Source organism: Ananas comosus, unplaced genomic scaffold (genome assembly GCF_001540865.1).
Source record: "Ananas comosus cultivar F153 unplaced genomic scaffold, ASM154086v1, whole genome shotgun sequence".
NCBI classification, from domain to species: Eukaryota; Viridiplantae; Streptophyta; class Magnoliopsida; order Poales; family Bromeliaceae; genus Ananas; species Ananas comosus.
In genome coordinates this window covers 18,875-28,699 of record NW_017890551.1, presented here as the reverse complement: position 1 = coordinate 28,699, position 9,825 = coordinate 18,875, and the positions used below count along the sequence as shown (strand labels likewise).

Here is a 9,825-nt window from a genome sequence, read left to right as displayed (position 1 = left end):
ATGAACTAGCTTAGTCGGCTTCAGGATATAGGGAGCCGAAGTCAGAGTCAATAGTAATACAGAGGAGGTTGCTACCTTCGGTTCACATACGAGAACCGATTATAGCTCCCATAGAAGTAAAGGAAGATTGGAGAGAGTTATTAATCAAATATCTGGAGGATCCTAATACAAGGGTCGACTATTGTAATATACTGAACTTTTGCAAATTGCGGAGTTCGAGTATGTGGAATGGTGTGTGGATCACTCCTACATGTTCTAAAAGGATAGAACAAGTTTTCGGATAAGTTAGAGGATGATTGGAATGCTTAAAGCAAGAAAGTGCGTTGAACTGGCGAAAATCAGCATTTTCTGCTTGCTGTACCGGTACAGCCATCACCTTGTACCGGTACAAGCTGGCAGATTCGTGGCAGCTTGGGTATTTTGGTAATTTCACACTTGATCCCTATCTATTAGACCCCAGCTCGACCAGGGATGTTCAGATATGCATGTGTGAGCTCAGAGAAGTGCTCTTCCTTCTCTCTTTTTCTCTCTCTCTCTAGGGTTTTTCTCTCTCTACGAAGAAATCGTCGATTTTGCTCGTTTTCGTCGCCGCGCTTGTTCTTCGCTGTTTGCGAGCGTCGCAGAGCTTATGTGGACGCGTGAGAGAGTATTTTGGAAGGCTTTTCGCAGCCCTGAACCAGTAGCTCACTGGTGGGAAGTCTGAGAAGGTAATCGGCTCAACTTTTCCGTTATCGATGTTCTATTTGTCGTTTTGAGTATTGATTTTGGGTTCTTGATTCAACGGTTTGAAACTGAGGTTTTCAGCATGTAAATATGAGTTAATTAGCTGTGAATGAACCTCTTTAGATTAGGGATCAGCTATTTTAAGCTTGATTGTGTAACCTAGTTCATTATGAAGTGAATTTGGAATTAAACGCGAGTTTTTGCCGCAACTTGATATAGCTTGCGCTTTTTTTCTTCGCAGCAGGTTTGCGAATCTTATTAAGCTATCTTAGTGACCTGGGAGGCTGGTTTAGAAGGTACTCTAACCTAAGGTAAGTAAGAATTTCAGTTAGGAAGCTGAAATTGCAAGATTCCGACTAAAGTTGCTAATATATGACAAGTTTGATGCCGTTTTGATTTTGCTCGCAGCAAGAGTGCGACTGAGCCTTGGATCATCGTTCGTTGACTTGTGAGAGCTCTTGGAGACGTCTCTTGAGGTATTACACTAGTCCCAAAACAGGGATTTAAAGAGTTACTTTGTACTAAGTGGAATTTAGGTCGAAATCGGACATTTCGGCCGTAGATTTAATCCGATCTTGACGTTCATTTTTCAGCAGCATTGGGGCTTCGTTAAGCCGTTGTGGGACTTCTTGTGGATAATCGGAGCCTAGTACTAGGTGGGTTTGACCTAACAGAGTCAATGAGCTCCCCTATGTGTTCTATATGTACTATAGAATTGATACAGTTTATGCTTTTGTGATGATACAGAATTTGAGACGAGTCACTATATTATAGTGTTGATATGTATACATATGATTGAATAGAACCTCTACGAAGAGAAGAGTACTCATGCATAAGTGTCTTTATGCCCATGTTTATGTTATATTTAGTTAAGATAACTAATGGACGTACTAATGATGGCTTGGTAAAGTAGAGAACAATGATATTCTCGTGACTTTGTAGAGAACAATGACATTCTCTTGACTCTAACATAGGAAACACATGACATGCTCATGACTATGTTGATAGTGCCATACTAGTGGAAAGATATATATGCTATGTGATTAGCTTTACCCTTACATGTTTACAATCTAGTGGATACTAGCTTTTGTTACTATTGTATTGATATTCCGATCAGAGGATCGAGGGTTCTGAACTTTGTACGGAAAATATGAAAATTGAGACATGTGGATAATGGACTTTGCTTGCTTGCCCATCGTGCTCATTCGCACAGACTTGTGAGGGTAGCTCCCTACAAGCCGGCACTCCGGAGTGGCTACGCGACAGTTGCTCGCCCGTGCGGATTGGTGCCGAAGTGGATTGCCGTGGGAGTATATAACTACACGGGGCACTAGCGCGGCCAAGCGACATGGGAATGCACCACGAGGCCCAAAAGCTACAAAAGATAGTCAGTGACTATAAAAAGTAGAAACCAGGTACAAAGATCCGTAAGGTGATAATAGGAAAAAGTAAAACTATACCTCATTAAGGCTACAAACATGGTATTAATTTTCTAACTAACACTATAAAAGCGAATATAATTAGCGAATAAATTCAATTGACAGAAATAAGCTAGACAATGCAATGAATATAGTAAACATCTTTCATCCCGCTAACTAACCATGAGCTGCTTCACAATGCATTGCAATATAGGATTAAAAGAATTCCGCTCTATTTATATCTCTATTCTAGTGATGCCATGAGTCCGGATTCAGTAGTACATCACATAGTGAGTGCATCTGTCGCACAAAGTCGATAACATTAAAATCACACATATGAAGCAATATATCTATCTGAAGAGACCCGTAACCCTCGATATATTAGGCCTATCATATGCGCCCTTAGTAAATCTCACTCCGTCACGACTGATTCTGGGTTAAATATCCCCAGCTAGAGCGCTCTAAGTTGACTTCCGTAGGTTATCACATCATCCCCCACGTCTAGGGAATGAGGTGACCCTGCTCCGATCATACGCAATCCACTTCGCGCCCAATGCCCGCATGGCGAATATGAAATCGCGAGGGGTCTCTCTCGGCGGGTGGAGTTATCGCCTCGGCTTGTCAGCTGGAGCGAGAACCTCACTAACATGTTTAGTGAGCGAATATCCACAATGGAAATATGCGAAGAGGACAGAACACGCAAGCTACCTCAGACTCCCCTCACACATTCCATCACGGAGAAGATCGCCAAATCACTTTAATCCGAATGCCAAAGGCTGGTCTCTATGCTCCATTTCACTGTTCTCTAAACGATGAATATATACGCAGGATGTACAATGCCCTGGGATGGTTATGGATTTGTCAGAGCGCTTACAGGGAGAACTAGGCGATCGTGGCAAGGGAGTCGCGCCTAGCTAGGGACTACTAGGAGCGTGCTAGTCGATCACCTTGTTACTCGGGCTACGGCCGAGGGTGATGTCCCTATGTATAGAGAGACCACCGTTGTACCTATTCTTTTGTTTACCCCGTGATGTATATGTACTTTTGGACCGTCACTATAGTTGTGATACTTCTCTTCTGTCGAGATTTTGGTTTATGTTCTCTTTGTTCTTTTGTTGATATACATCGACTTGTACATTGCTCTGATATCAGGATAGGACTTTCTTTGTTTTACTTCCTATCGACTTGTTGCTTGTGAACGCCTTATATACTGCAGGTGTATGGCGGGTCTGTGCACGTGCCGGATATGCTTCCGCTGGTACCCGGGCGTGACAACTATAATATTCGAAGAAGAGCTCTCGGCTATTGTTTATTAGATGGTCAACTTTACAAGAGAACAGCCGAAGAGGCTCTATTAAAGTGTTTAGGACCTGAAGAAACTCTGTTGATAATAGGAGAAACACATGAAGGAATATGTGGAACCCATTTAGCCGGAAAAAAGTTAAGATGGACAATTCGGCACTTAGGATATTATTGGCCAACAATGCATCAAGATTGCATAGAATATGCCAAAGGTTGTCAGGATTGTCAATTTCATGGCTCAATCCAGAGAGTTCCGGCCTCTGAGATGTATGCAATCATCAAACCATGGCCTTTTCGAGGTTGGGCCATGGATTTAATTGGAGAAATTCAGCCGAACTCCTCGGTTGGTCACAAATTTTTAATAGTGGCTGTCGATTATTTCACTAAGTGGGTGGAAGCAAAACCCACTCGGTTGGTTACCCAAAAAGAAATTATTGATTTTGTTGAAGATTATATAATTCATCGCTTTGGGATTCCCGAGACAATTACGACCGATCAAGGGACAATGTTCATAGGGGGACAGTTCGTTCGGTTCATCGAGTCTCGAAAGATAAAGTTGCTCAATTCGTCTCTTTATTATGCCCAAGCGAATGGACAAGTAGAAGCAGCAAATAAAATAGTCATCAACCTTATGAAACGACATATCGGAAAGCATCCGAGAAAATGGAATGAAAAACTTTCCGAGGTATTATGGGCATGCCGAACTTCAGTGAAAACGGCAACAAGGATGACACCATTCCAATTAGTTTACGGCCATGAGGCCGTAATTCCAGCTGAAATAACAGTCCCTTCTTTAAGGATAGAAAAATAAAAAGATCTGTCGGCTGATAAATACAGTAATTTAATGAAAGATAAAGCAGAGGAAGTATGTGATGCTCGGTTAATAGCTTTAGATAATATGCAAGCATACCAAAGCCGAGTGCGTAGCGCATACAATAAGAGAGTTCGATCAAAGACATTTATCGTCGGTGATTTAGTACTTCGGCTGGTTTTTCCAATCGGTCAAAAAGACCGAACGTATGAAAAATGGTCTCCAAATTGGGACGGCCCATTTCAAGTCAGCCGAATTACAAGAGGAAATGCATATTATTTGTAGAACAGAAATGGGTCAGAAAATGAAAAATCAATCAACGAAAAATATTTAAAGAGATATTACCTATCTATGTGGGAAAATAATCAAAGTCAAAGTTAGAATATTACAAGCCGAATCAAGATAATAAATCTCTAAGTGGTTCCATTCGGCTATAAGATTAGCTTGAGCGGTTTCGGCAGCTTTCCATTGGCGTTTCATTAAGGGATGCACCTTATAGAGCTGAGAGAGCTCTTCTTGAATTTTCATTCCTTTTTCTCTCGTAGATTTCAATTGTTTCCCCAGTTGGAGTCGGCGCTCAGAAGTTTGCGCCAAAGTAGATTCGGCTGCAGCCAATTCTTCTTTGAGAGTGGATATGCGTTGCCGTAAAGCCGATTCTTGATTTGCCAGAGATTGATCTTCACGATTCACTTCAACAATGGGAGCCTCTACATCAGGAATATTCCTTCTAAAATAATCAACACGATGAAAATGTNTGGAGTCGGCGCTCAGAAGTTTGCGCCAGAGTAGATTCGGCTGCAGCCAATTCTTCTTTGAGAGTGGATATGCGTTGCCGTAAAGCCGATTCTTGATTTGCCAGAGATTGATCTTCACGATTCACTTCAACAATGGGAGCCTCTACATCAGGAATATTCCTTCTAAAATAATCAACACGATGAAAATGTTGATCTAAAGCTACAAGCTCGGCGTCCAGAGATCGTTGCTGAGCCAAATAAGAAGAAAGCTGAGATGATAGTGTTGCTACAAAACATTGAATATTAGGAGTAATATCTGATTGATCGGCTAAATCAAGCAAAGCCGATCAAATTATTCTGGATTCTGCGCTAGATTAGGGACACCAATGCTATATATCTTAAGACACTCGTCAAATTTGCTCTGAGTGTCCGATGATACAACAATGGTGGAAAAGTCATCTCCCTCATTAGAATTGGGGCTCGAGACCAGTAAAGAATGGAGATTAGCAGATAGAGGATCGTCGGAAACAAAAGGAGAAGCTCCCTGGGTCGAATGAGGAGGTACAGTGCTTGTATTTCCAGAATTTCGCCCGAGAGGTATATTTACTTGTTCATCCCCTGTAGTTGATATCGGGGCAGAGATAGAAAGAGTTGAAGTAGCCTCACTCGGTAATGGCGTCGGGCTTGCTGTTTCAACAGATTTTTTCTTTTTCTCTATCCCTCGTTTCTTCTCAAGACGGACTTCTCTGCGAAGTTGTCGTTCCATCTGTGTCTTTGAGAAATGAGGAAAAGGGGCTCTTTCAGGAGAGGACTGTGAGTTAAAAGAAAAAGATAAATAGATGAAGAAATATAAAATTTGCTTACTGACAACTAACTTGACGTACCCCGACATCAATTGTTTCGGTCGGAGCTTTGTTCAGTGGCTGAGGAAGGCACAGTAGCTTCCTCTAATGGAACATCAGCCGAAGGTATATCTTCGATTCTTGTTTCTGGAATTGAGGCCGAAGGCATATCTTCGGCTTTGTCTTCTAAAATGTCAGCCGAAGGAGCATCTTCGGCTTATCGAAATTGTCGTTTAGCAACTAATTTACGCCGTTTTGAAGACGGCGGAGGAGTAACTTGTACAGTTTCAATCGTTCTCTTATCTGAAGTTGGGACCGATGAAGGAGTGGTATAGACTGACAATGAAAGTAAAGTGAGTATTACAAACATCAAAATAGGAAGAACAAAGGAGGAATAGAATAGAAAACATTACAGAGGTAGGAGGCGAAGATTCAGCAGCCTTTTCTGATTTTTCTTCGGATATGGATGGCTCGGCAGGGCCTTCCGATTGAGTCTTACTTAGGAAAGGAGCTACAAATGAAAAACAGATAAGTAGCAGTAATTATAAGCAGGAAATTAATTTCAAAATAGATAACGTACTGAGAGGGTGACGAGTCTTGCGATGTGCATGCGAGATAACAGGGGCAAAGGTTTTCTTGAGGAAGATATCCCAATTTACAGCATAGCGAAAACCTAACACTCCGGTATAATTCGGCCTAAAGCTGACCAATTTGAAAAATCGCCACAGACGGTTTCCCATAGCCGAAATCTGATCGACGTCAGCTATACTCTTGGTAGGCGGGCGATGAGTGGCAGTATTAGCGGTGAAAAACTTGGCCGGAGCAGGAACGGCCTGTGTAAAGCCGAATTGGCGCGCCACAAACTGTGGAGAGTAAACCTCGATACTGGGTAATAACTTCGAGCGCGATTTCAAGCCGATGTGCAAGTCCCGAGGAGCCAAAAAGGAATACCAACCATCAAAATACTCGCCAGCGCGAGAAGAGGCGAATTTTCCTTGAAGTGATTCATATCTGGCTAAAAACCAAGGGGGGCCAGTGACTCGATCAGCAAAAGGGGACCAATAAATAAGAAAGTGAGAGCTCGAATGATAAAAAACAGAAAAATAAGTGAGGAAATCTAGAGGATGCCCAGATGTAAACGGTGGAGGACAGCCGAGAGCAAGTCCATAGGAGTCAAAATGAGCAGCCGAATTCAAATCTAAAGGTTCTCGGCACAGCCTACTAAAATAAATTTGCAAAAATATTTGCAAAAACCAAAAAACGCCGCAACCCGAGCCAATGGTGTCACGCCCGCCCCGCCCCGAAATCACTACCAATTTGGCACGATTCGGCCGCAGCGACAGACCGCCGAACGGACAGCACCTCCCCTGTCCGCCCAAGGCTCCACAACAGGAATGTGTACAAGAATTTACCCAAGACTTTAAACTCTAAACATACACATTCAACGAGGGCACAAACAGTGCCAACAACAAGAAGAGCAGGTAATCCACAAGATATACGAGTGAAATAAAGAGAGTACTTTACTAACCATTACAATAGTTGCATTCATTACATCATTTTTCATCCAAAATACATAGCTCTCCAAATCCACACCTACAATAAATCTCTCTCAATACATAGGTGACTAATGCAAAAAGGAAAGCTACTATACTACCACGGCCTCACTGATCGGGCGCGATTCCTTTGCCGCGGTCCTCTCTCTGCAGCCCTGAACCTACCACTGGAAATAGAGTGGGGTGAGAACTATCTTCCATAGTTCCCAGTGGGCTCGGCCGCCGACTCTGCCGATCTCCCCACTAGGTCCAAGTGGGCACAAGTAACAACAGATAGATAGATAGATAGATATGTATCTGAAAGCTGTAAATGCAGTAGTAGGAAAACTATGCTACTATGCCCATAATCATGAATATGAATGCATGCATCATATAAATAAGGTTTGCTATCATGCTAACAAATTCGATCCATGTTCGAATAGCAATGTTCAATGACATTAATAACCTTTCCATTTACCCAATCTGTGGCGAGGCCCTAGGGCTCGCCCATGACTCACCTTCAAATCCCAAAGTGGGGAGGGAGCTTCAAGTGCACCCAAGCCCGGGACCGTCTGCGGACCTCCATGTGGTCCGGACCTCTAAGTGGTCCTAGTCGCGCGACACTCCGGAGTACTCGACGACAATCCCCTCCATGTGGGGATTGGATGGCTATGCCACCCTAAACGCAGACTGTGAGCTAGATCTATCCTCTCCATGTGATGATACACTGTAACCAGGGTCAACACCCAATCCAATCCTCTCCAAGTGAGGAGGCTTTACTACTAGAGTCAATAACCCAATCGAATCCTCTCCAAGTGAGGACGCCCTATACTAGGGTCAACGACTATCGCGGAATCATCTATTCCCGACATTCATGCAATGCTATTTAGTTTTCTAAATTCATTGTTCACAAGGCATTTTCTAAGGGATTCACCTATCCCTAGGTCCCTCGACCTCTAGTGTCATTTACACTACATTAATGCCACTCGTCATCATTTATCATTCGGATGCCACTCGTGTTCTTTAACACTATCACTACTTCCTATGTCATCAATACCCCCATCGGGTTCATCTCTTTTCTTTCGCACCATAGGATTCACGTCTCGACCCAATCCTCACCTATCTAAATGACCAAGCGTTCCAAGTACACTAGGTTATCAATTAGAAAGCATAAGGAATGGAACTACTATGCAATCCTACAATGCACATGAAGAGATGAGATTAAATGCAATCTAAGACATAGAAAGGAGTTCGAAAGTTTCGGATGACACCCCCCACCTTTAATCGATGTAGAGGCTTGGAAAATCCTTCTCGGCGAGCTCTACGAAAAGGCTTTAGCCTACCTCGCCCGAATCAACACTAGCCCGGCCCGATTTTGCCGAGAGCTTCACGTCGGTTCGCCGAATGCCAAAATCGACTTCCCCCCCGCGTTTTGGGACCTATCAATAGGGTTTCCAAGGCTTCAAATGAGATCAATCTCATACTTTCACAAAAACCCCATTTCGGAGCCCTAGGTTTGCACCTATAGCAAACCACCCAATAAATCCCTAGATTCTTGGGATTGATCTATTTAGAAGCTAGCTTAGGGTCCATTTGACCCATTCCAAAGCATAAAACCCAAAAACCCTAAGTTCTAAGAGCTAGGGTTTGTAGCCTACCTCTTGAGCTACACCAATGGGAAGAGGAGAGGGAGTTGGAGGTGCTCAAAGCCTTCCTCTTGATCTCCTTCTTCTTCTCCTTCCTTATCTTCCTCTTCTTTTCCTTCCTCTCCTTCTTGTTCTTCTTCTCCTTCTTTCCTTTCTAGAGAGAGAGAGAGCAAGAGAGAAATGAGAGTGAGAGAGAGTGAAATGAGAGAGTGTGAGGGAGAGAGAGGGCTCAGCCCACTCAAATAAAGGCCATTTTGCATAAAAGCCCCTCAACTTTCACTCCTGTGCACTGCCCTCACTGGGCAGTTTTCGCGCGGAGGGACCGGTCTCCCCGACTTGGGACCGGTCCCCGAGAGCTTCCCTCGGGCGCACGCGTTCGGGAACCGGTCTCTCCCCGGGAGACCGGTCCTCGGGAGACCGGTCCTCACCTGAGAGACCGGTCCCCGAGAGCTTGATTTTCAGGACTTAGCCAATTTTTGGCATCTCACGCTGGGGCCACGTTCGGGAACCGGTCCCTCACCACCAGGGACCGGTTGCATCACGCAACCCCGCAACACCCAGCCGAGGGAACCGGTCTCTCACCTGCAGAGACCGGTCCCCGAGAGCAACTTCTGCCCAATGATGCCATTTGCCTCATTTGCTCTCGCGGACTCAACTCCAAGGCACTTTTTGTGCTTTGGACATTCTCAACTCCCACAAAGGGTATACTTTCGACAATTAGTCGATCCTGGATGAAGTACAATCCTCATATTTTGAGAATTCACTTCCTTACAAATGGTGACACCATCACCAGTGGGTGACGGCCTAATGGAATCAA

General features: G+C 43.9%; 1 long non-coding RNA gene across 3 annotated transcripts; it reads left to right on the top strand.

Annotated features, from left to right (window-relative positions):
- The first annotated feature begins 570 nt into the window (after positions 1-570).
- On the top strand, positions 571-1,381 carry LOC109703848. Of its 3 annotated transcripts, none has more exons than XR_002214041.1 (4): positions 571-707; positions 968-1,034; positions 1,132-1,199; positions 1,317-1,381. It is a non-coding gene; the product is annotated as an uncharacterized LOC109703848 (long non-coding RNA). The 3 variants fall into 3 exon arrangements; XR_002214040.1 differs by having other exon boundaries at positions 965-1,034; XR_002214039.1 differs by lacking the exon at positions 571-707 and having other exon boundaries at positions 886-1,034.
- The last annotated feature ends 8,444 nt before the right edge of the window (positions 1,382-9,825 follow it).